This window comes from Rosa rugosa, chromosome 2 (genome assembly GCF_958449725.1).
Source record: "Rosa rugosa chromosome 2, drRosRugo1.1, whole genome shotgun sequence".
NCBI classification, from domain to species: Eukaryota; Viridiplantae; Streptophyta; class Magnoliopsida; order Rosales; family Rosaceae; genus Rosa; species Rosa rugosa.
Window position 1 is genome coordinate 5,821,536 of NC_084821.1, and position 20,512 is coordinate 5,842,047.

The window sequence follows — 20,512 nt, forward strand, 5'->3', positions numbered from 1 at the left end:
TGCGGCCTTGGCTTTCTTGATTAGCCAATTGACGACCTTGCTAGGCTAGTCGTATCCAAGCCGGTCCTGCATGTCGTAGAATTGAATGGCGGTGTGGGCGACGAGCCTGATGTTGCGGTCCCTGGGGCCTTTGGTGGTGCAAACCTTGCTGTGGCGGTCCTTCCGGCCGGTGGCCCTTACAATGTGGCCTTGATCCTCCACGATTTCGCTAGCGGTGGAGGAAGAAGCAGTCATTATCCCCAACGACGTTGTTGTGCGGTGGTGGAGGTTGTTGTGGTCAAGTCATTGGCGACGGCGGCGGGGATGAACTCGGAGTGAGAGGTGAAGCCTCAATGCACAATTTCAATTTGCTATAGGATTTGAAGTTGGGGGAACCAGAAACATCTGTGGTGCATGAAGGTGGATTGAGACGCAGCGGCGGTGTTTGATCGGCGATCGGCGGTGGGAATCGGACGAGCAAGATGATTTGAATCTTGATGATTCAAATCAGGGGAAGAAGAAACCAGAAAAGAAGAAGAAGAAAGAAAGAAAGAAAGAAAGAAGAATAAAGAAAAAAAGAAAAGAAAAGAAAGAAAGAATTTGAGGGTAAATCGGTCATTTTGTCTTCATTAAGTGACTCACGTGCATCGCACGTGTAAAATTGGGAAAAATTCACCAACGGTGTCTGGACACTCAGGGACTTTCAGAATGATACCTGAACTTACAAAGTTATCAATGTGATACCTGGACTCATTTTTTCGTATCAATGTGATACCTACGGCCAATTTCCGTCACGGAGCCGTTACGGAAATTGGTCATAAGTACGATATTGATACGAAAAAATGAGTCTAGGTATCACATTGATAACTTTGTAAGTTCAGGTATCATTTTGAAAGTCCCCTAAGTGTCCAGACACCGTTGGTGAATTTTTTCCAATTGTAAATGACATCTGCTATGACTTATATAGCAATCAAGTGTATGAATTAGTCGTTATTCAGGGAGGAGGTGATGTCGGAATTAGTCGTGTTGCAACCGGAGCAGATTCGGTGGTGGTTCATAGTGAGCAGTTACTAGCAGTTTCTGACGGTTATACTAGGAGTGTGCACAGTGATTTTCATTCTTCTCAGATTTCATGGGCCTCTTCTACTCAACCCTCCTCTACTTCTATATTGGGCTCTCATTTTCCCACTAAGCTCCAATCTATTTTAGGCCCTTTTGAAAAGTCACGTGGCTTTTTAACACCACCTGGACAATCTGTTGTCACATTCTCAACGCATCAAACTGATTCTATGGCTACTCCTTTCCCTTCTTCAATTGGAAAATCACATTCTTCTTTGCAAGTTATTGCTTCTTCTTTTTCGGATCCATTTCATCTCAATTCGGGTTTGGTGGAAGTACCAATTGTTTCTCAAAGTGTGTCTTTCTCTTCTCATCGTGTTAATTTAAAGAAGGCAGCCCTCTCAAAGACCATGAAATCGGGTTTGGCAAAGGAGAACTTGGTTTTATCTGATGATCCTCTTCTGACTTCTCTGAAGACAAAGAAATCTTATTCTACATCACATCCCTCTTCCATTGAAACTTCGATGGGACCTCTCCAAGATGTTGGTGATTGCATTTCTTTAGCTGTGGCCTCCTCCCGGACCTCCAAGTCTACACTCAAAACTAGTTCTGCTTCACGAGCTATCTCTAAAGGAAAGGCTCCTTTGGGTTCGGGTCGGCAAAGCCAATTCAAAAAGTGACTTATCATGGTGTGCTCAAGCATTGGGTCGTCTTGGAAGCAATTTATTATGTTCCTACAGTTGTTGCTGCTTGTAAAGGTTTGGTTTTTGTCACTGGTGGGGCTGCTCAGGGCTGCTCTACGTGGAGGTTTGTTAATGTTCTGCTTGGTTGAAGTGAATTTTGATGTCAGTAGGCCACCAACTTTTTGTGTTGGTCATTCCATGTTATCGGCCATCCCTTTCTCCTGCCTTTTCAAGACGCCATAAAGCTCAAGGAGTTTTGTTTCTTGATTTTCATCTTGCTGATGTGGGTAGTATTGGTCTACGACAGATTTAAGGAGGACCTCTGATGTTATCTGCTACTTGGGTGAAGTGGACTTTCTCATTTATAACTTTCCCAACCTTTGGAGTGACTACATCGAAGTATTCCCCCGTTACTGTGGTTACTATATTGTTGTGGTTGCTATCTTTTCCATTAGTTGTTACATCTGCGATGTGCATTTATTGTGTTGGTGAAGGTGTAGTGAGACGAGAAGTGAAGACATTTTATCTCGCTTCTTCTCTACAGTTATATGTACATATTACCCCTTAGGAATTGTTTTCAGGCAGCGCATACACGCTTTTGTTTCCTACTTTCCATTTTTAGGGTAGAGGATTAACCACAATGGTGAATCCGATGTACTTATATCTGTTGTATCTATCTCAATTGCTTATGAATGCAATTCCTAGTTTCCTTCTTCTCAAAAAAAAAAAAAGTGTATGAAAATGCAGAAGGTGTAAATCATCGTATCAAATTCAAGCACACGCGCTAGTCCCGTTTACTTCCAATTGATCAGTTCCGACCAAATTAATTATATGGTCTCTTTACACGTCCAACTAAAATATTAATCCATCCACTAGTTTTACAGGAATTAATTTTTAATTTTAAGTTACAAATTAAAACATATTTACTTGACATGCACCGTTCTCTTTTATTTTTCTACACTATCATTTGTAGCCAAATTTGTCCATCCAGCCATTTATTTCTGTTGATGTAAATGCACATCGGTGCTCTAAATCTTTTTCCGTTTTTATGATTCTTGTTATTTCCTTTTTAGTTTTTTTGATAAAAAACATGTTCTTTTCTGTAGAATATATATAATATTTTTCTCGAGCATGTGTTTGTCGTTGGAAAATGACATTCACTGTACCTATCCCTCTCTATATTGCAAACATGTTTTTATCACTAAAATTTACTATATTACTAATTCTCCTCGCACTGTTCATCGGCTTAGTAGCAGTGCTGGCTTAAGCATAGCCGGCACAGTGAAATGACGATTTTGCCCTTCTTTTCCGGCCTAGGTGTACAAACCCTCATCCTTTTTTTTTCACTCTCTCCTCACCTTTGTTTCAAGCGTCTCAGAGCTACTTCTGATCCTTTCTCAGCTGATCGCCTAAATCACATGCTTTCTCAACCGATTAGCTCTATCATTTGCTTACTGATAATACCTATCAATAAGCTTTTCAGATCAAAAGCAAGGAATCCAAAACAAACCCAGACCAATACGCGCGTAATTAAGCTCATTTGGTCAAATTGGAATATCTGATTGGGCACCCATTTGATTAAATTGGAGGATCTGATTGAGCAATCAGAGATCTTTGATAGATTGAGCTCCAGGTAAGCTTCTTATTTGGTTGATTGGTCTGACATTTTTGTTTTGAATTTTGGGTGCGATTGATTGAGTTTTGTAGTTCGGTGCATGCAATTTTGGGTGGTGCATATGACAGTGGGTTGGGTTTGGCATTTGAATTTGGTTTTGTGGGTGATCTCCTGAATTATTTCCTCAGTGAACTTGGAGGGAAAATGTTAGCAGATGGGATCTTCATTAGTTTGAGCCATTTTCCATTTTACCTTTTATTTTGTTTGTGTTCTCTCACTTGAGATCAAACTCATATTGCAAGTGTGTTGGGTTTTTCTTGAAGTCTGCTAATATAGTTGGAAAGTACAAAAGGATTACATAACTGGAAGGAAGAAGATCCAAAGACCAAAGGAAGAAGATTTGTAATATGTTTCGTTTATGCAATTTGATGACTTTGAGAGATAGATATATTTTTGCTTCCTTCCTTTTTTGTTTTTAAAATCCAATTTCCAGTGAATGAAAAATTTTGCAAGAGATTGAATTTTAAGTGATACCACTATATGGCTTTGAAAATTTGATTTTAATACAGTGAAAATTCAAGATTTATGCTTATACTGTTTACTGATAGTTTCGTAGTGTCCTTTTTTAACTCTCTTATTTGAATTAAAATATTCTGGATTGATGAAGGTAGAGCTGACTTACCAGCATGTAGTCTAGAGAGCTAACTCCGGCAACAAAGCAAAGAAGAACATGATCCCGATCCGATGGAAACTATCAGGTCAAACTCCACCACAGGCGAAGTGTTAGCCAAATAGCCACCCTCAAGTATAAGGGGTATAAGTAATAGTATAGGGATTTAAGAAAGGTTGTCGAACCCACAAGGATTGGATTCCTTTCACTAGCTAGGGTGTTAACCTAAGGAGAGCTAGAATATGCAAATGTACAATCACAAACCTAAATTCACGAGGAAATCTAGGCTCATGGTGAGTATGTGCAAGATGGAGCAGTGATTTGATTTTGGTTTTTGAAGATAGTTTTGAATTGAAAACAACTAGATGCTTAAATGTAAACTAAATTACTCTAAACTAAACTAGTGATCAAATGAATGAAAGTTAGGATTTAGATTGTCTATCACTAACCTCCCTTGCAAGTATTTATGCATTTCAATATGAATGATGCTAAATTAATTAACCAATTTCTCCCCTTGCATCTCTCTCGGCTATGACAAGGGACATGATGCTGCTTTTGTGATATCAAGCAACCCCTCTCGAGTGTAGTACTTAACTACTTAAGTCATGCATTTCAATCCGGTTAGGTATCTAGTACATTACCTTAAGTGCATAATGTTTGGAGATGAAGAAATCATGCAAACCAACCAATCTTATCTCTAAGTGATTGTAATTCACAACCCCTACATGCACACCTAGTGTGCTTTCATGCTTTAACATTCAAAGGTTACCAATCTCTAAACATTATATCATGACATAGCAAACACACATACTCAAAGTGGTAAAGTCTAAGCAAATGCATTCAACTCTTGAACTAGCATGTAGGCATGTTAAAGAAAATTGCATAACATCATATTATAGCATCAATCCATACAAGATTGGCTAGGGCTTTCAACCCTAGCCCCAACAAAGTAACTACTCACTCATATTCATACAAATTAACACCAAATCTTAAATACATCAAGGAAAATTTAGGAATTTAAGGAAAGAGTGAACTAGTTGAAGTTTGACAAATTGATGGCTAGCTCCTCCTTGTCCTCCTTGATTGCTCCTTGGATCCTTCTTGATGGTGGAATGGATGGATGATGGACTTCTTGTTGATGGTGGATGAATGGAATGGTGATGAAGATATGATGCTTCTTTGGCTAATTTTGAGTGGTAGTGATGGAGTTTATGGTGGTGGAAGATGGAGGAGATGGAGTAGTAAGAGGAGTATGGATATTGTGGGTTTGGATTTTGGGAGATGAATATGGAGGTTTTATGAAGGAGATGAAGAGAGAAACAAGATGTAATGGGTGATGGTTTTAGAGTTTAATGAAGGGATGCTTATATAGAGAAAAGAGAGAAGAGTAAAAATGATGAATGGAAGCAAAAGGGAGCAGCTCAAGCATTGTAAGAAGCATGGAGGTGGAGTGTGGGAGTGGTAATAGATCCTAAAAATAAGAGAAAAGGGTATGGAAGAGATGGAGTAAAAAGAAGGAATTAATGGTGAGCTATTAAAGAGAGTAAAGTAGAAAAATATGGCTAAGGGAGAAGAGAGGAGCAGCTAGCTCTCTGTATTATGCATGGGAAGCATGAAAATGAAGAGTGTTGGAGTGGTTTTGGGTCACCAAAGTCAAGATGACAAGCATGAGAGAGAAAGTGTGCAAGGGATGTCTGTTATCCAAAAGATAATATGTTGGATTAATCTTGCCATAGTCTTGTAGGATTCTTCTAGGGATTTCCTTGATAATTTCAGCATCATAGACCTTCCAAAAATGCACAAGAAATCCCCCCAAAGAAGGTTATAGGCCAAACTGCCATGTTTTGATTAGGATACATCTCTGAAGCTTCCATCAATTGAATCTCCAACGAGACTTTTGCCTTTTTCTTCTTTTAGTCAGAAACTTGGACCAATCTTTTGAAGGCCTTCCACTCCGAACTAGCTCTTGAACTCTTCATAAGAAATGATCCTTAGGATATCTAGAATGGATCTAGAAATTTTCAACTTATTTAGAGTTTTTTGGTTCAGGTTGCCTCCCCTCCTTTCTTGTCTAGCTCGCTTTCTCCTAACCGAAGTAGGAAAATGTGCTAAGGTTGACTTTTTAGTGCATTTCCATGCTTCTCCATCATTTCCTAGCATGATAAGGAAAACATAATAAATTTATATAAATAAACACAAAGGTAAAGCAAAAGTACAAGATTAGGGGAATAATGGAATTGGATTAGTCAACATTAAATTGGACTTTAGAACAAGTAATTTCCATGTTTTAGGGCACAAATATGTATATGAATTATAATCCAACACGAAGACCCCAACTACAGAAGCAGGGAAAACGATTGGGCGAAAGGCGAGTGCAATGCCGACGGATGACGGTATCTGGGCGCAACAGAAGCATGTAGCTAGGCTCGAGCCGCAATCACTCAGCTAGGGTTTTTTTTTTCTCTTTTTATTATTCTTTGAATCTAATTTGCTTCCCTTAGGTTACAATCATTATTTGAATTCATATTATGCTAAGCAAAGTGATTAGGTTTGCAGTTAAGAATATTAGTATTTTCTTCCTGGACTAAATAAGTTTAGAGTTGTTATCTACCCCTATAACAAAGTGATGTTTTTCTTCTCAATTTTATAGCCAAGTCTCAGTCACAGATCATGAATAGCAAAGTGCTGCTTTCTTTTCCTTTATACTGTTTTATTGTTACCAATAGCATTCTATCTATTCCTCAATGCTTCAAAGTACAAGTGCACACGAGGATAGCAAAGACACCACAAAATCGCAGCAAGTGCATGTCAAGCAAGATTAAAGACTGAAGGACCATCTTTAGAACGATATCAGTAGAATATCAATGAGGCCATGCAGATACTTTTTGCTTTCCATATGGCAATGTTTTGTGCTACAATGACAGTAACCATTCTTTAATAAGACAATGGTTTACACGCTTTTGAACAGTGTGAATTGAAGACCGATGAAACCATGGATCTTTTTTGCTTCATATATGACGATGTTTTGTAATGAAATCAAATCCACTATCTTTTGTACAAAGGCTGCACTATCTTTTGTACAAAGGCTGCATACAAAATGCAACTTAATTACTCAATTTCTACTCATATGTCTGTTTAGGTCATCTTTGTTACATAAGCTTTGCAACCTTAATCTACTTTCAGACCATGTATATATTTGCCCCGTTTTCATATAGTTATTTAAACTAATTATAACTGCTTATTTTTCAGGATCCAGGTTCTGGGTTCGAGTCACCATAGGGGTAGGAGTGAAATCCTTTGATCCTCTTTAAAAAAAAAAAAAAACTGCTTATTTTCCAGGTTCATGTGCTTGCTTCCAGAGTATTTTTCTTAGTTGCGTTTGTACTTTATTTTGTGCTCTTTCATTTCATTGCAATTTTTTTCTTTCATAAAGAGTTAGGTTGATATCTCCCTCTTTAAGAGCAAGTCCACCCGTGGGTCACTTACTATTCACTGTTTTTTATGTGTATTTTCACCATATGGGTCACGGGCACAGTTTCCAAACTGATTTGGGTCACCATGGGTCACTTTCGTGACCTGCAAGCTGACCTGGTGACCCAAGTCAGTTTGGAAATTGTGCCCGTGACCCAGAGAGTGGAAATAAACACTAAAAAGCAGTAAATAGTAACTGACCCGATGACCCAACGGGTGAACTTGCTCTAATAACATAAAGAGCTTAAAGTATAAAATCTGCTTGGCAGCATTACACTAGTAAAGTACTAAAGAAGAAGAGATTTGCAAACTGAGCAAGATGGTTATAAATACCAATCTCATGTCGATGGCTTTCCCAAGCAAATTAGCATCGAGCGATCTGTTCTGTTTCTTAAAGCAGTAAGTGTTTAGTTGGTTCTCATCTTCATTCATTGGCATCTTTGATTAATTGATTCAATTTCTGATAGGCCAAAAGCGGTGATGCATTTTCATTTCATATTATATGCCAAAACTGTCAACGGTTATACATACATTAGCATGCGTGGATGCAAGGGTAGCATATATATGATCGAGTTATGATGAAATTGACTGTTTACATTATATTGTTTCGTTTCAGCCATAAGACAATGTTGGTCCCGCTGAATTCACTATGGAGAGGATGCGCAGCAAACTTCCCTCAACCTATCAATGAAGATGACGAGCGTGTAGCTCAGTTTTTAGTAGAAACTGTTTATTACTTTAATTGTCGTATTGCAAATCCCCCACTGGCTGACATCGAGTACATAAGCAGTAGTGGAGAAGAATACTTACTCCGCCATGTGTTCCGCTGGGATCTTACGGTCTTACCCCCTATCAGGAGGTGTTTTAGAATAGGGGTGGGCGTCCGGACCCGAAAGACCGAGGACCCGACCCGAACCGAGGAAAAAAGCCCGATTCGGTTCGGTTTTAGAATAGAAATTTTTGGTTCGGTCTAAAGCCCGACCCAAATAGATGTAATCGGTGCGGTCTCGGGTTTCATATTTTCAGGGGCTGAAAGCCCGAACCGACCCGAATACTGTAGCAGTTGCTGTGGTGACCCGAGAGGGGGTCCCACAGCGCCGCGACTCCGAGCCAATGAGGAATCGACATGTCACGAATGGCATCTCGATAGCTCATCAACCCGAAACCGCAAAGCCTTTTGAGTTTAGGTTGTTGGTTTACAAAACACTTTATTGGACAAATCATTCTAGCAACCTAACAACACATTTTCAAAAGCGGAATTCGAAATGGGCTAAGAGTTTTGGGCTTGCGATCGGAGCCCAATTTGGAAAATAAAACAGATCTCTAAGTAACGACAAGTATAGGAGACGCGCCCCAGGGTTACGGGTCTCCCGGAATTTTTGTAAACGAGTAGGAAATAAATAAAAAGTAAATAAACAAGCTACTACAAAATCCGATTAAGGACCAAAACCTTCTTTTGATAAAACTAAAGAGAAATGCGCCAAGCCGTGCCATGTGCCTCCCCTGTACGCTTCCCGACCACATGCTCGAAACCTGCACACTATAGTAGGGGTGAGCTTTCGTCCTCGCATGCCCAGTAGGGGCCGACCCAACCATGCTAGGTTTGAAAAATAATATACTTGAAAATATTTACTACATAATATTGTGCACGTTTATCGAAAAATGCTTTAAGAAAAGTGGCAACCACAAACATTTGTTTTCTTTCATAAAGCATATGCAGTATGTTTCACACAATTTGGAGCTCCGAGATACTTACCTGCCGGCTAATATAAATCAAATCGGTGACCGACCTAGTTCGTCCTGAATTCGAGAACCGGCCAACTACTCTGTAGTACTTCCGTCTACAAGTAGCGAAAGTGTCCATTTCCTGGCCCTGAGTCTCCTATGACTGGTTCACTGTCTATACTCACTTTTTCTCGACAAACATAGGAGCACGGCCCCCTCCGGAGGTTCACGGTTATCGACACCGTGGGATCCCTAGGAATCTACGCATCTAGGTCCCATTCACTTTCAGGTCACAAGTACAAATATACAAGGGTACAGTATCTCAACATGCAAGTCTAGCCTCGGTTTTCGCAATTAGCAATTATCAGTTCTGAAAACACATGTATCACGAGGCATCGACTAATGAACAACCAAAAACGTTCTTACAAGCAACATACTATCTTAGTATAGCATTCCACATATACTGAAAAGCCTCTAACAAGGAAGGGACAGCTCACCCTACCTGAAATTGGAGTGCTCGCCCAATCTTAGCCTCGTTTCTGACTTTCGATCATTTGTCCGAATCCAAGTGCACACGCTCGAGTCCTTTATAATAAAATTAAACCAATAAGTAACTTGACTTCATTATGACTCAACTAACCGAGCAACCAAAGCATTTACTTAATTTCCTTATAGTCCATCGGATTATCCTTTAATCGAACAATGATCTAGAACTTGTGTTTGTAGAATTTTCCTTTAGTTGATAAATTCTATTATCCACTCCCAAACAATCCAAATCCAAATGATATAGCATTTGAATCATTTAGGATATGGTGATTATACTTAGCACTTTCACCTTCATTTCTTTACCCTTTTTACTTTAAGAAAACAAATGGCAATTTCCATTCCCGAACAATCCACTTAACGTCGTAAGCTTATCCGGGATATGGAGATCATACTTCGTGTCTTTATGTAATTTGGGTAAACCGGTTTCACCCTTTTTACTTACTCGTTAACCTTAAATAAATAATTGCATTCCCGAACAATTTGTTTCTCAAATTCATTTCGGGATATGATAGCTATAGAATACTTAATTCAACTTTTAACCCATTCTCAATAATATCATTCACCACACTAATTTACTTGTCAAAACCCACAAAATCGGTCTCTCTTGGTTCATTCTTGTGAAACAACATTTTTCCAAAATTAATAACAGCGAAACCAATTTAATTGACAACCCAAATCTCTCCATACGTTCAAACATTCAACCACTCCCATCTTTGTTCACTAACATGACAAGTTCCCAAACACATATCAATATCTTTTCAAATAACCCAAAACACCACAATTCCACTAAGTATGAACAATACACGGCAAAACAGATCCAAATACCCAACCCTTACCATTTTTCTTCTCCAAACTTGCAGTCAACTTAACATGGCTGTGCTTCACCACCATCAACCATTCGAACCTCTAACAGAAAAACAATACATTCAGTATTCAACACCTAACCAACTTTGCAACCAGGACTGAGTTCAAGGTCCTTACCCTTTTTTCGATGTCAATCAAATTAACCCAACAGTTCCTCTCTTATCCAAATTCTCCCAGAATGCAGAAGTCCATCCAATCCTCAATTTCAAATTAAATGGCAGTGGGTTAGGGTTTCTAATCCAATTCGAAATGGGATGTGTCAATTGATGGAGGGTACGATAATTACCTAATCGAGAAGGCCTGAAGATCCGGTGATTATGAGCGGCGGAGCGGGCGGCGGCTCTGGTCGGAATCGGAGGTCAGAACTAGGGGATTTGGAGGATTATGAGGTGCTGATTCTATCCTTGGAGGTGGTTTCGCTCGATTTAGACTGGAGACCGGAAAACGATGACATGCGGAGCCGAGAGCTCCGGTGATACTCGAACGGCGTCGTCAGGCGTCGGCGGGCAGAGGGGCTTCTGGGTTTTGCTCCGCCTTGCTTGCTGAGTAGAAGGATGGTGACGGAAGGGCGAGGAAATCGCCGGAAACCGGCGAGGGTCGAGGAACAGTGGCGTCGCACCCTTGGGTTGTCGCGTATAGAGGCTGCCGGCGGTGCATGTCGACGGTAAGGCTCGGGTTATGGTCGGGTTTAGGTGCTGCATCGACTGGTGGAGGCGATGTGGTGGCCGGAGCTGGAGTCTCCGGTGATGGCAGAGAGCGAAGATGAGAAAGAAAGGTCGGGCTAGGGTCGGATTTGGGTGCTGGATCGACTGGTGGTGGTGGTTTTGTGAGATGGTGGCCGGAGATGGTGTTTTCCGGCGCTGGCAGTGGGAGGACGAGAGAGTGAGGTCGGGGAGAGAGAGAGTGTGCGGCCGAGAGTGAGGGAGAAATGGTTTTTGGGGTGTTAGGGTTTCCAAGTATTCTATTTATACTCACGTACGAGAAATGTCAAATTTGCCCCTTTGACGAATTACATAATTCTCCTAGCTGATTGCTTTCGGTTTTGGGCTCGTGACGTTTCTTTTATTCGTCTTTCGTCGGAAACTTTCTAAGCTGTTTCTCAACTTCGTCATAGGCCTAAAACTCGATTTCGTAAAAATTAAAAATCCAAAACTTCGTTACAACTCAATTTATCATCTTCGAAACTTCAACGAACGGTCGCCTCACTAGACTTCGGTAACCTTCTGGGCCCAAATGAAAGAATCTCGGCCCAAACTTTAATCATAAGGCCCAATAGGTGGTCTCGACACGAAATTAATCTTCAAAGTTACTTCCTTCACTGTCACCTTTCAAAAATCTTATTTTCGAAAAATTACCTTCTAAAAATAAACAAAATTTTCGGGGGCTCACACTCCACCCCCCTTAAAATAAATTTCGTCCTCGAAATTTGCCCAATGTATGAATGATAGAGGTTACTTCTTTTCACCTCGGACTCGAGTGTGCACAAGACATAATTTCACTTTCCCTTGACACCTTTCGAACCTTTACCGTTCACATGGTTCATCTTACTTCACTTATGGGGACGACCTTGTCAAATCTCTAACCATTTATTTTTCACAAATTGCAATTTTCCTCAATCACATTGTGTGTGTGTACGCATACATCAACACCCAACTCCTCTGAGCTCAATGCCATAGACAAAGACATTATCGCTTCAGCATTTTTGAAAAATTCAATGAGCCTTAAAACAAATCGGGGACTAACACTTAGTCACCCAATAATCTCAATAACAACATACTGCAAAGTAGTGGCAAATCCACTTATCAACCTCGTTTCCACAACTAAATGACCAACATTTTAGTGTAAGAATTCTCAAGCATTACTTGTAAACAATTCGTGTGGATTGCCCCATCACGCATTAGCTTACACAACACAATGACATTCGTAAAACTTTCACAATTTGTGCTTCCATTAATTCCATATCCCAATTTCGGGGCTATTTTTATTACTTCACTATGTGTTCCTATTATACTTCCCATAGGATACACTTCTCTCCATTAATCATGATTCTTTTCGATAAGTAACTCACCGAATAGCAACTTCGTTGCAACCATGCAATAATAGCTTACTTTTCAGAATCACCGAAAACAGATTAACTTCTACATCAAATCTCCATTCCACGAGAGTAAATAATTACTCGGGAATTTGAGTCGTAAACATGAGTTGCAACAAAGAAAGGAAACCAAGCTTTCTCTGTATGTCTAACATAAACAACTTTCGTAGAACGTCACCATGAATGACACGCCAACGATGTCATCACTGACGTTAGTCTCGTAGTCATCAACGATCTTGGTTGTTAAACCTTATGCACCCTTATTCGTAGCTCTAGTGGATACTGTTTACTCCATGAACAAACAATTGTGGCAGCTTGTACATATGACGTCGAAACCAAGCAAACGATTCAGTAAACTTGATGTTACATTGTAAAATCGCAACAGCTAGGTGTCTACTACACGTCATGAGACATCAATCAATAGGTCGCTTGACATTGACCGAACAAACCGTCCAATGCTCAAGTCTCAAGTATTATATTAGTTTTTAGTTCAGCTGTTAATGGCTTTTTTCATGAATGACCACATTTGCTGGTGTCCAGGGAACACTACTACAAAAAGTGCATCACACAACACTCATCACACAACAGAACAAAAATTTGCTGTTGTGTGTTAACACAAACTCTATCATACAACAGTACAAATCTGTTTCCGTTGCACAACTGATTTAAGAATTTTCTGTTGTATAAATGTGAGGCGTAGAATGGAGGGAAATGAGCACATAATTCCCTCCCAGAACGAGCTCACCAAAATAGAATTTGAACTATACACACAACAGTTTTTTGTTTTCTGTTGTATAACGAAATATTGTATGAAGTTTGAGAAATCGTACTAGGTACACCTAGTGCAAGATGCCCAAATTTGTACAACAGATAGTCATAGTTCTGTTGTCTGAGCATGGAAGCAAGGTGGATAGCGCGGCAAAATTTCAGTTTGATGAAATCTATATAGGCACAGGCGGCAAATTTTCCCTCCCAGCCGGCTTTATCATCATATACTCACACAACGGTCATTTTTTTATATGTTGTTGGAGAAACTCGAAACAAATCGAAGTCTCCCCACCAAACAACTTAATTGAAACCAAGACTCCCACCAAACCCGACAGCCACTTACACATTCCAAAACAGCAACCCATTTACTTCGTCAGTTCCTCCAGTCAATACACATATGCCCATTGAATGTGTCGAAACCTCTGTCCTCACAAAACCTATTGCCTCTCTCTCTTCTCACAAAACGTGAAACCCTCTCTTCTCTATCACTGATTTACTCTCTCCTCTGTTCTCCGTCCTAGTCTTCTGGCAAACTCCTCTGCGAAATTGAAATGGGTTTGTTTGTAATTGCGAGTTTCTCTTAGATTTAGGGTTCTTAGGGTTCCATTCTCTTAGATTGTTCATCTTCCTCTTCAGCTACAGGGGAGATAGAGTGCCCCAGATCCACTTTCTCTCTACTCCTCGCCTTCAAACTAGGGTCAATTGAAGAGATACTGAAGATGAAGGTGTCGGAGACGGCAGAGTCGAAAGTACAATTGGTATATGCACAAGAAAATGCCATGTAACGACAAGATATTCCACGGGACTGTGCTCCCATCTCTTTCCTTTCAAGGAGATTGAAACTTACAGAAGCTAGCTGTGTATAGAGGGAGAATTTCATATTTTGACAATGAAAATTCATGGCGATTTCTCTCATGTTTCAAGATGATAGCTGGTGTGAACTGATTGCCATTGGGTTAGAGAAAAAGGAGTCTTATCATCATAATCAAAAGTGAAGAGGCTAAAGAAAAGGAGGAGGAGGAAGAGAATGGCGTGTACAGCTGAGAGAGGAGAATCTAAAGGATAAATTCATGGATGGAGGAGATTAACCAACGTGTCCCATTACTATTTGGGTGGATGGATGCTTCTAATACTAAATATTGGATATTTCAGATAAAATTTGACACATTTAACAATAACTAAAGATCCAAACTAAAAACAAGCATCTTGTTGTAAATACAACAATTATGTGGCTGTCCACGTAATTATTTTGGGTCACCATGTAACACTCATTAGTTAAAATCCATTATGTAAATTGAGAAAACTTGAAATTGATCACCAAGAAACCTTAAGAGTGCTCACCAAGTAACTTTGGGAGTGATCATCAAGTCATCTTATGAGTGATCACCAAGTTACCATATAAGTGATCATCAAGTAACTCAATCACTATTTAAAGGGAACTAATGAGAATGAGAAGACACACCTCCCCCTCCCCCCATCTATTCTACTTTCTTCATATTCTTTACGTTCTAGCAAGCAAGTTATCTCATTTTATAACACATTATCAGCACGATAGTCTCTTGTATAAACTCTCGGAGATTCAAGAGTCATATGGTGCAACTTCATTCCGGGTAATACTCTTAATCTAAAGTTTAACTTGCTTATTCTTTGTTCATATAGTATTTTGCAATATTGATTATGCCAATCTACGAGGATATGCAAAAACTCAAATAATGCAATCGCATCTACAATATTCATTGTGCGAGTGGGCATCAATATTCATGTTGTTCTAGGCATCTTGCTAGACACACATGTCAATGAGGTAAGTAGCCCGCACATCATTACTTCAATATTTTCATAAGTTTATATACGGTTGTTTCTATATCTTATCTATGTATGTTTGGATTCATTTATTGGGTATCATAGTTACATACATTATAAATAAGAACTTGAAGTTCTTAATTGTTCTATCTCGAACCTGAAGTTTCGAGTCCTAAGCGTTTGAACCCCAAGTTCAAACCACCAAACCTTATAACCAAAGTTCCTAGTTGGTTTGTCTCGAACCCGAAGTTTCGTGTACTCAGTGTTTGACCCAAAGTTCAAACCACTAAATTTGGCACCTGAAATTCTAATGATAAATCTCGAACCCGAAGCTTCGAGTACATACATGGCTTATTCATAATCCATTGTTCAACTATACATGTCAGTCTCGAACCCGAAGTTTCGAGTGAATTACTTCTTTTGTGAATTTAAATTATTTCAATGTCAAGAACAGCAGTTCTGACATTCATGGATTCTGACATATCTCATCTTCATTATATAGGAGATGACAAACTTGATAAAATGAGAACAATGTGGAATATCTTTGCATTACTTCCAATACTTACAGCCAAAGTTGTATATTGGAAAGATTGGTTGCCCTCTCATCTGGTTTGTATTATACAACCATTAAGTCAATTGAGGCATACAATGTCGTGAACTAGCAGTTCTCTGATCAACATACATTTATGCTTTGGCATGACCGTTTGGGTCACCCCGGATCCACCATGATGCGTAGGATCATCGCAAATTCCAATGGACATTCATTGTTGAATAAGAATAATGGCAAATGAAAAGACCATATAAGTGGTGCCCTACAATCATGGGAATGCTTTCTACGTGTGAGATGGAATTAAGCATTGGCCATATGCATGTTTCGCACTTCATACAATGGTGGATTTTTATCAAGCCATTCTGGAAGAGAAGTGACCAAAGTAAGCACTAAGATGCTTTCAACATGCTTGATATTCCACCGTGCTATGTTAAGAGTCCACCTTTATTTTGGCTAGGATTTTCACCATAATAATATTAAAACATGGTGTTGTGAATTTTGTGATTGAAAGATATTAGAACCTAAAGTTTCTTTATTTTTAAGCACATGAGAACCTGAAGTTTCTCAAAGGTATGGCCAAAAAAGAGATCGAAACTTGAAGTTTATTGATCCTTGATTATATGAGAGCTTGCAGTTCTTCATCAATGTTAATGTGGATCCTCTAAATAAGGGCATGAAGTTCCTTATTTTTGCTATTACATGTGTTTAAAGTCCATGCTCCTTTTGGAACCTGAAGTTCCAAAAATTATTTAAACTCGACCCAGAAGTTTTGAGTATAATTAAAGGGTCAAAAACAGTACAACTAATAGTCTCGAACTAGAAGTTTCGAGTAATATACTGTGACATGATTCAAAGATGTCGTCTTGTTAAGAACATAGAGTTCTAACATTTATGGATACCAATACATCGTTTCCTTCCTCAAAACCTTTCTGCTTGACGATGCCATTCTTGGCCCTAGTCATCATGGAGTGGTCATTATAATTTTGGTGAACTATGAAATTAAGTTCTTGAGGAAGATTATGATCTAGATTTCCACCAAACTGCAAAGCATTCACTTTATCATTATTAAGTGCAGAAATATCACCTGTCACAATATCTGTAGACTCAACATTGTTCATTGTATGATGGGGAACTTCTGCAGCAATACCAGGACTAATCTCAGTATGCTCAACCATTTGATTCACAATATCAGCATCAGTGAAATTTTCACTTGTACTCTCAGAGATATCAACATCTGAATTACTAGAATTATCAAAACCTGCAGAGTCATTACCAGAATTATTTTCTTCAACTTCATGAATTCCTGCTACATCTTCAGTGTCATGAGTGTCATTATTAGACTCATTAACCCATATATTTTTTGCACAAGTTGTCCTATCAGCATCAGTAGTGGCCACATAGTCTGTGTTAGCACCATTGCTAGAAAAGGGCAGGCTTGCTGTTGAAGTAGGTATATTGATACTAGAAGTAGTATCTGAATTTTCATTTTGTAATGCTGAAGTAGATGGGACAGGCACCCAGGGATGAAGAGTAGTGAGTGAGGAAGAAGATGGAAAGAAGTAACAGGATCAATGGGAGATGGCTCAGGTGGAGATGAAGAAAGAAAGGGAAAAAATTCTCATCATGAATGACATGGCTAGACATCAAAAGTTTATTTCTAGAAATACTATAGCAGAAGACTCCTTTGTATCCTAGAGCATACCCCAAGAAAACACACTGTGTGGTTCTAGGATCTAACTTGTCATGAGCATAAGGTCTGAGATAGGGATAGCAAGAAGAACCAAAGATTTTCAGCTGAGAGATATCTGGAAGGTTATGAAATAGAAGCTCATATGGTGATGACATGTTTAAGGATTTGCTGGCATTCTGTTTATAAGATAGCAAGAATGAGCAACACTATGGAACCAAAACTGTTTAGGGACACCAGTTGTAGATAACAATGATATTGCAGTTTCTACTATATGTCTATTTTTTCTCTCAGCAACTCCATTTTGCTGAGGAGTATGAGGGCAAGTGATTTGATGTAAAATGCCTTTGGATGAGAGAAAATTATGAAAAGCTTTACTATTGAATTCACCACCACCATCTATTTGAAATTGCTTAATTGTAGAACTGAACTGAGTTTCCACAAAGGCACAAAAATGCACAAATTTGGCAAGAACATCAGATTTATTAGTAAGTGGAAAAATCCACACAAACTTGGTACAATCATCTATGAAAGTAACATAGTATCTATATCCCTCAATGGATAAGCATGAAGCTGGTCCCCATACATCAGAATGCACCTTGGTAAAGGGCACAGATATTGTTGTCACAGAATCACTAAAAGGAAGTCTATGCATCTTGCCTTCTAAACAGTAAGAACACAAAGACCTAGAGGATGAACTAGGTTCTTTTATTTGTGAACTAGACAACATTTTAGACATGACATGTTGAGAAGGATGACCTAATCTTTGATGCCATACTGGACATGATGATGATGAGCTGACAAAAGCAGATGGAGATGGCTGGGATATAGATGATACTGGTGGAGACTTGAAGAGAAATAAACCTTCCTCACTACTCTTTCCTTGATAGAGAACTGTTTTGGATGCCTTGTCCTGCACATCAATATTAGCTTCATCAAGAGTTATAAAACAACCATTGTCTCTGCATAGTTTTGTGAAAGATAACAAATTCATAGCTAAGTCTGGAACATGCAGAACTTGTTTCAATTGTAAGACATGATCAGCAGGTTTAATGCAACTAGAGCCAGTGTGTGCCACATTCAAACCTGTACCATTACCAATGGTTATCTTGTTGTCAGAAGAATATGGTTGAGCAATTGTGAGATTTCTCAGTTCTGAAGTCATATGGTGAGTTGCTCCAGAGTCTCCTATCCAAATTTCACTGTTTGAATGAGTGTTTGATGGAGCAGCCAAGTTATTGGATGAAGAAGCACCATTGCTAGGATGAAAACCACCAGGAAAACAAGAGCTGGATGATCCATTAGATACCAAACATCCTCCTCCTTGAGTTTGATGGAACACACCATTAACACTGCCTGTTGATTGAGCAGTTAGAGCAACCAGAGAAGCAGGAGGATCAAAACCTTGATAAGCAAAGTTGGTTCTATGAGAGCAGTTCAAAGCAACATGTCCTTTGAGGCCACATATTTGGCAGGTGGGAATAGACAAAGATGGATGTCCCTCAGGAACATTAGTTCTGTAAAAGCAGTTAGCAACTGTGTGACCTTTCTTATAACAAATTTGACATTCAGGAGATGGTACATTGCTTGAAGGCCTGAATTGTGACTGAGAAGTTTGTTGAGGTTTGTAGTCAGGGTTCTGATAGCAAGTACTTGTAAGATGACCATGTTTGCCACATGTTTGCCATTTATGAACACGAAAGCATGTGTCCGCAGTATGACCCTTTTTACCACATACAGAACACTCAACACCATTCCCATTATATTTAACATCTTTATTTTTTTTCCTCCACCCTTGTTATCCCAGCCTTTACCACTTCCATCTCTTTCTCCAGTCCTTGTCTCACCTCCTTGAGCTATCATAGCACTCATGGTAGACAAAAGAGAAAAACTTCCTTCAATTCTTCTTTCTGCAGCAAGCAATTGAGACCTCAAATCTCGAAGAGAAATAGGTGTTTCTCTGCCTTCAACAGCAGTTCTAACAGTGGAGTATTCATCAGGGAGACCATTCAAGATGACAATGATAATGTCTTCTTCTGGAATAGAAACTCCTACTGATAAGAGCTGATCTCGAGCATTCTTCACACATTGCAGATACTTCTCAATTGTCTCACTCCCCTTGCGAAGTGTTTGTAACTCAGTTTTAAGCTGCATTATACTCACTCTTGATACAGCAGAAAAACGTTCTTGAAGAGCAATCCAAGCTTGTCTAGAAGTTTTGCAACCTATTATCACATCTACAATATCTTCATCCAATGTGGCCATGAGTAGACTAAGAAGAGCCATGTCTGTCTGCTTCCATGCTCTATAGGCTGCAGTTTCTTCCTTAGTGACTTCACCTTCAGAAGTAAGAACATATCGAGGAGGGGCAACTTCTGAGCCATCATAAAAACCAAATTAACAATCCATTTCCAGCAAGTGTAGACTGGAACTGAAAACTCCATTTGATGAAGTTTCTTTCTCCAAGTCGCATAGTTATGATACTCAGTAAAGAATGAACATCAGAGTGAGAAAGACTAGGAGTAGTTACACCTTGAGGAGCCATCTGTAACCTTTATGTTTTACTGCAAAGAGTTATTACTAAATAAAGTTCTGTTTGTAGCAAATTGCAGCATTACACATCAAGAACAATATTACTTGAATCACAACACTCATAATCACACACAGTAGAGAGAAATCAGCTCAAAATTTACTTTGCTCACTAATTGCATCAATTTCGACACATATATCACATGTGGATAGCAGTTTTGCTCTATAATCTTGAAGTATGCACAGTTTGCAGTGAGATTTTGCTCGAGAATTGTTGTATAGACTCCAATTTTACTCTGGTTTGCTCTATATACTCCAAATTTGCTATAAGGCTCAAATACACAAAGATTTTGCTCAAGAATTGCTCTAAATGCTCCAAGTTTACTCCGATTTGCTTTGATTTACTCTAGATACTTCAAATTTTACTAGAAATCTCAAACTCATAAAGTTCATAGTTCTAAGAAACAAAATCAA